Genomic DNA, 6,890 nt, shown 5'->3' with positions numbered 1-6,890 from the left:
CACCTGAAATAAAAATCTTAAACCTAGATTGATGTCAGAAATTCGAAATTTCCTTTCACCTCATCTCATTTTAGATTCTCTAATCACTCAAGATCTAAGATTAACACAAAGGTAAGAGTAATACGGATTACTATAATGATTGTGAATTACTTGTTCAGAAAAGTGTGTCTTTCAATTTTGTGGAACCAATTCACTTCTCTCAAGACATTTTTTCTGGAATGATGTGTTTATTTTATGATTATATTCAGTATTTTTGAGATACGGTCAATTAGGGAATTTCAGTATAATATTTGGAAAGCTTTGAAAACAGAAAGATAATTTTGCATCTTTTCAACAGTATCAGACTGTAAGTGTAGATGTCCCAAGTGTTTGGAATGCTGCTGAGGGTAAATATGATGTAACAATATATTTAATTTAGCTGGTAAACTCCCTTTACCTCTTATGTCTATGCAGAACTTACTTTTCCACAGTTATCTCTTAGGAAATAAAATTGCTTTATGTCTGCTCATGCTGAACTCAATTCTTAAATCAAGCATGTGTTCCTCTGTGGTACATCCTGGATGATGTATACCATGTGCTGTGCCCACAGGAAGGGGAAGAAAATCTATAGGTTCAGAAAAATGAAGGGAGTATGGGGTGTGTCATTCTTAGTCTCTCCTTATGATTTAACACCATCTTCTGAATCTAAATTCTTAATTCATTTTGAATTCAAGTACCTGGGGAAAATAACTGGTTGGACCACATTCTGCCTGCTTACATTTAAAGACAGAGATGAAAGAAGAGAGCTTTAAGGCTCCCAGTCACTTTATTTTTACTTTAGCTTTCTCGAGATTTTCCGAATATTGCAATTGTATCTTCTTTTTATTTATTTTTTAAGTTTGGTGCAGGCTGTGGAGCAGGTGGTAAATAGAGAAGAGAATTTATTCAAATCTGATTCATAACTCAGTCAAGACTGATTCATTCTTCCTACATAATGCTTTTAACTTCTTTATAAACTCAATAAAAATGCCCTGATTTTTAGATGGCATATTGAGGCTTAAGGTAAAAAATATTCCATGTAAGAACAATTTCCTGCATATTCATGGATTCTTTTCACCTCATAATGTCTAGAGCATGGTTTGGCCTACAAGTAAAAAGAAAACAAATTGCTCTAGCCAGAGACCCAGTACAAACAGCTATAGAGGAGGACAAAGTGACCCAGCAGTAAACGTGCCTGTGCACACACACACACACACACACACACACACACACACACTCCTGACATGCATTTTGATAGGGGAGCCACCAAAAAGGGAACACTTTAAATACAACCAGGATTTTCAACGTATTTTATCTCTATACTGTTTTTTTCACTCTAGCTCCTGTGTATTCTTAGCATCCAAAAAGATCTTACCTATCTTTAGTTCAAGTAAAAATAGGTGTATTGAATATGAATTTTCAGATTATATGTCCCCTTTGTGTTGAATCATGGTGATGAGACTCAATCAGGTAAAGTTTGTTATATAACATTGTCTTTAGAATCTCAGGAGTTAATTTCAGAATAGAAAGATGCTGTGTGTCTCTGATAATTTTGATTTAGAGGATGGAAGAATGACCGGGAGACGTGAATGAAGCCAGTACACACACATATGAGAAGGCCTCAGGATAGCTGATTTTGTGATTTTGCACCACACACTCCTTTGTAAAGCTCCTTTGTAAAGCTAAATTTGTTTACATTTCTCTAAACTTCTTATAAACTATTGCCCATACATTATACATTATAATACAATATAATAATTAATTGATATTGAGTCAAATGAATGGAATTTGAGTCATGGGATAGACTTAGGGAAACAGCTTTTTTTATAAGGGAGAATGGGAATTCCAACTTGTGCTGACCCATATTTAATTTGCAATATCAAAGACACTAAATTAATGCTAGAGCATTATACCCAATCTCACATTATGGAGTGAATATTTGTAAGGACCTTAGGTCAATGAGTGGCAAATCATAAGATCTTATAAGTAAGTGTTTATAAGTAAAATAATAAATTAGATCCAGAGATGAAGCAGTTAGTTCCACGTAATAGCTAGAACTTGTTTATTGACAGAAGACCCTTTTTTCCAGATGATACATGTTCAAGAGATTAAAATAGTTTTTGACCTTTAAGCTATGCTTAAAGTGATGTAATAATATGCATTATAAAATAGCTCATGAAGCTTAGCATTTCAATACTTTGCCTATAATCCTGGTTATAGTCCTAGTTTTTTATGGGCAACTCAGGTCACATGATGTGTCTAGGTATAGATCTGAGTTCATTCTACTTGAAGTTTGTTGAGTTTCCTCTATGTGTAGATTGTTTCCCAACACATTTTGGAAGTTTTTCATCTTTATTTCTGAGAATACTCTTTCAAACTTTTCTTTCTTCTTTCCTTTTTGGACTTTCACTGTATGAATGTTGGAAGACTTTGTGATGCACCAATGAAGCGCTGCTCATTTTTCTTCATGCTTTTCTCTTTCTGTTTCTCATGGTGGATTCACCTATTTTCAAGCTCTTCTGCTGCTCATGTCTGCTGTTAAGCCCCTGTAGTGAATTTTTTATTTCAATTATTTGTACTTTAAACACTAGAATTTGCTTTTTTTTTGTAAATTTCTTTTCATTGATTTTTTTATTTAGTGAGACATCATTTTCACACTTTTGTTTAATGCTTTAACATGCTTTCATTTTTATTGAAGATATTTGTAATAGCTTATTTAATTTATTATTAATTAAAATTAAAATTAAATAAATAAAATAAATTATTTGTCTAGCAAGTCCAATGTTTTGGGTCTCCTCCGCACATTTATTCTGGATCACTTTTTTCCTTGTTTATGGTCCACAATTTCCTGTGTCTCAATTTTTAAAAAAGCAGACATTTTAGATAATATACTATGGCAATCATATTCTCCTCCTTGATCTTGGGTTGACTGCTATTGTTGCCTTGTTGTTGTTACCATTGCTCTTTGTTTGGTGACTTCCTGGACTAATTCTATGTTTGTGTTCCCTTTGGTGTGAACAACTGTAGTCTCTGAATGGCAAAACTGAACATTTTGCTCAATGGCCAGTTCAGGATTTTACAGGGATTTCCTTAAAAGCCTTAAGCATACGTCTTCCATTCTTGGCAGAGATGCTCTGGTTTTCTGTGTGTTGGAGCACATGCCTCAGTGATCAGGCAGTTTACAACTGACTCAGCCTGTACCTCTAATTGGTGAAGGGCCTCATGGTCAGAGATCAGGGCTCTCTCTGGCATTTCTGGGCCTTTCCACAGTCTCGCACGCACACAGATTTCTAGTTACTCAGGTATGTCAGAGCATTTCAAAGTCCTCATAGACATTTGGGTCTCCAGATCTTTTATGCATTTTTTACCAGGGTCTTTTTTTGCCCCAATTAGTATCTCAGCCTCAGACAGAAGCAATGTTAAGCAATTGCTGCTGAATATTTTGACAAATACCCTTGGGATAAGGCTTTTCTGGCTTAGTGAGCTCCAAGTTAGGTCAAATAACAACAAAGCCCCATGAATGGGACTTTAATAAGGATCTGAGAGTCAGGTGAAATGGTGACAATGCTCTGAGGATGGAAATTTTTGTAGAGTGTCAATATCAGTCTCCCCCTCCCTCTACTGACATTCACAGCTATTGTGGTTGAGGATGCTGGTTTTCAAAGCTACCGTGTGGCTGGGGAATGGGGAATGGGAAGGGGCCAATTAAAAAAAACACAAATTTTGCTTTTCATGATGAGATTCAGCAGTATTTTGGAATATTCTTCTGATTTTTGCAAGCCAGAGTTCTGAAAAAGTTTATTTTGACAATTTTTGCCAGCATTTTCATTGCATCTGTAGAGAAGCAAATTTATAGAGGTCGTCATTCCTCACTCCCATATTTTCTTTGGATTTTCCTACTAGTCATTCTTTTCTAATTTACTTTCCAGTACCATGTGATATTTTATGTGTTCTGTTGTTCAGGGTTTTTGTTCTAATTAGCAGAAAAGACATGAAAGAGTATGCATGCTTTGTCTTTATTGCTACTGGAACCTCTCTAGCATGCTTTTCATTAAAATCACATAAGAACATTATATAACAGATTTACTTTATTCACCACTGAATCATTAACAACCAAAAATAATATTAAGTGAAAATCTTATTGAATTTTCATAGCCCCCAAAACAACCAAGAGTACTGTAAATATGCTTAAACATTCAATGTAATTATATAGAAAGAATATTTCTTTTTCAGACTTCATATTTTACACAATATCTTCTTTCAAAGTTTAATAAGAAAATACTATTTCTCTGAAAAATTGAGTTACTAACATATATGTATGCTTAACAAATTGAAGATTTTGGTAGGCTGTATTAAATGTCCACATTAAACATCGTTTTAGTGACACTTTTTACCATTCCATCTCTTGTTGTTACTAAGCAAAAGTGTTTCAGAAAATCAAAATGTTGTCAGATGGTCTATGATTAAACAGTCTATGTTTACAAATTCAGAAAATTTTATAAAAACCACAGACTCTTGGCTTATTGCATTTTCTAGATCTGGAGTGCAGCTCTAGGCCTTATCCTAGAGTGGGTATCAGGATACTAAATTTTAATAATGCAGCCTGGCTGCTTCAGATGTGGGTGTTTTAAGAATCACATTTTAATAAACATTGGTGTAGGTGTTTGTGTAATTCTGGTGCACTCCAAATATTAGGTTATGACAGAAAATGAAGCAGGCGTATATTATTTAATATGAATGTAAAATCTACATTTTATTAATAGAAAATAAAGTGATTACTTAATGGCTAAGTATTCATGAAGATTATATCTTAGCCATAATTTCACATCCATTATTTTATGTTTTTGTAACAATAGTTTGGGTGGAAAGGACAGATTTCCTATTTAAAAACTCTACATCTGAGGTACAAAAAGCATGAAAGTAAAATACAATGGTGGTGAGGCTACCAGAGAACAAATATTTTATAAGTCCATGCCCCAACTAAACAGTTTCTCTATATTTTATTAAATTAACATGATTTCTCCATAATATTTCACAGGCATAGAATAGTTTACTTAATTCAAGTACTCTGATGATCAACAAGAGACTAACCATTAGTATCAATAATATTCTGGGAATATTTTCATCCACAGGTAAAATTGATTATTTCAAGAGGGAGTGGAAAAGTGGGGTTCATAAGGGGTAGTATTTCCATATTATTTTTCAGCCAACTTCTCTCTTTGCATTGCAGATTATAATCTTTCTTCACCAAGACAAGCAAGTATTATATCCATGCTGCTTTGATTAATCAAATTAAAATACTTTAAACTTGGTAAAAACAGGGATGCTCAGTCCTTATATAAAAGAACAGAAATTTGCATATTAAAACAGTAATATGAAGCTTCTTAACCTCACTTTATGACACAGAATTAAAATTATAATCAGAAATCATCATGACAATTTAAAATGTACTTTACATTGAAGTGTTTTGGCTTGAATTGTCAAAAAATTATATCTTTTCTTTGTTATATCATTCATGTGTAGAGTGATTACATTGGTTACATTTTTAACCATGGTGAAATCTTAAAAAAAATTCCATGGAATGCTTTTTTATTATTATTATTATATCTTTTCATTCCATTTTAGAGCCTGAATGCTTCAATTGTCATCTCATAGCAGTGAAAGGACTAAATTAAGGGAATTTTTGGTGAAAGAAGTGATAGTTCTTCTGTGATCGGATAGAGATCAAAGGAAGAGCACTACATTTTATTCCCTGTGATTTTCTTTAGGCCTCAGGTGCCAGCAAATATCAAAGAACAAATGTCCAATTCAAAACTAAGAAGAAAAAGAACATGTTTGCTCACCATACAGATGGTCTCAAAGCTATTTTTGAGGAAGGAAAACAAAAATTGAAAGTACTATTAAAAATTTTGCATGCAAAAAAAATGACTCTAGATGAAGCAAAATGTTTTAATTTTATGGAATTGTTTGAGATTATAAGGGCACAATGTTTGCCAACAGAACCTGAGACAAAATCGCACTGTTTTCTGTATTAGTCAAGTGAAAAATTGTGCCAAAGATAAAGAGTTCCTAACCTCAAGGGACTCACAAACTAGTAGCCGGATGAAGACAAGCATAATTAACTCCAGTTTAGACTCTCCTTTTCTGCTTGGAAGGATGAGCTTTGCTAACCAGGGGTAGTCCATGGAGCAATGCTCATTCTTATGGATCTGAGGCTCTTCTTGGCCACGGCCAGCCTGGGGTACATCACTGCTACCAATAACCAGTTGTGGTCATTTTTAGTAGTTCAAGGACATTCATTTCTTCAAGGGTTTGGGCAGGACGACCAAGGAAGGTTATCGACTATTCCCCAAATGCTACTTGTCCCACCGGTCTTACTCAGACCATAATGGAGGTCTTACAGCAGACAATAATGGGGATGTACAAAGTTCTTAAATGAAGGTCAGGTGAATATGAAAGTATTCATACATAATTGAAGATAGGAAGATATGAATTGTGGTTAGCATTTACATTAGGCTATGTTCATAAAATGAATTATTTTCATTTTAAATACAAATATTACTGAAACAGTTTTCTACTCAGATGAATGCAAGCTATGAGAATAAGTGCAAATTCTGACTTCTTATAGGTAATCAGATATCAGTTAGAGACACTCTGACCTTTACAATAGTTCTATCCCAGCTGTTAAGGGAATCCGGTGTCCTACTCATTGGATTGATATTCAGTGATATACAAAATATTCAACAAGGTAGCAAAAATAAGCAATGAAAAATCAGGAGTGCAGCCAAAAATGATGGTCACTGTCCATGAACCACAGGCAGGGCCACAGAAGGGAAAATTGGCTGTCAGCCCTGCCTGGCCCTTGCAAGATG

The sequence above is a fragment of the Choloepus didactylus genome, chromosome 3 (assembly GCF_015220235.1).
Source record: "Choloepus didactylus isolate mChoDid1 chromosome 3, mChoDid1.pri, whole genome shotgun sequence".
NCBI lineage: Eukaryota > Metazoa > Chordata > Mammalia > Pilosa > Megalonychidae > Choloepus > Choloepus didactylus.
Note: the sequence above shows the minus strand (reverse complement) of the source record.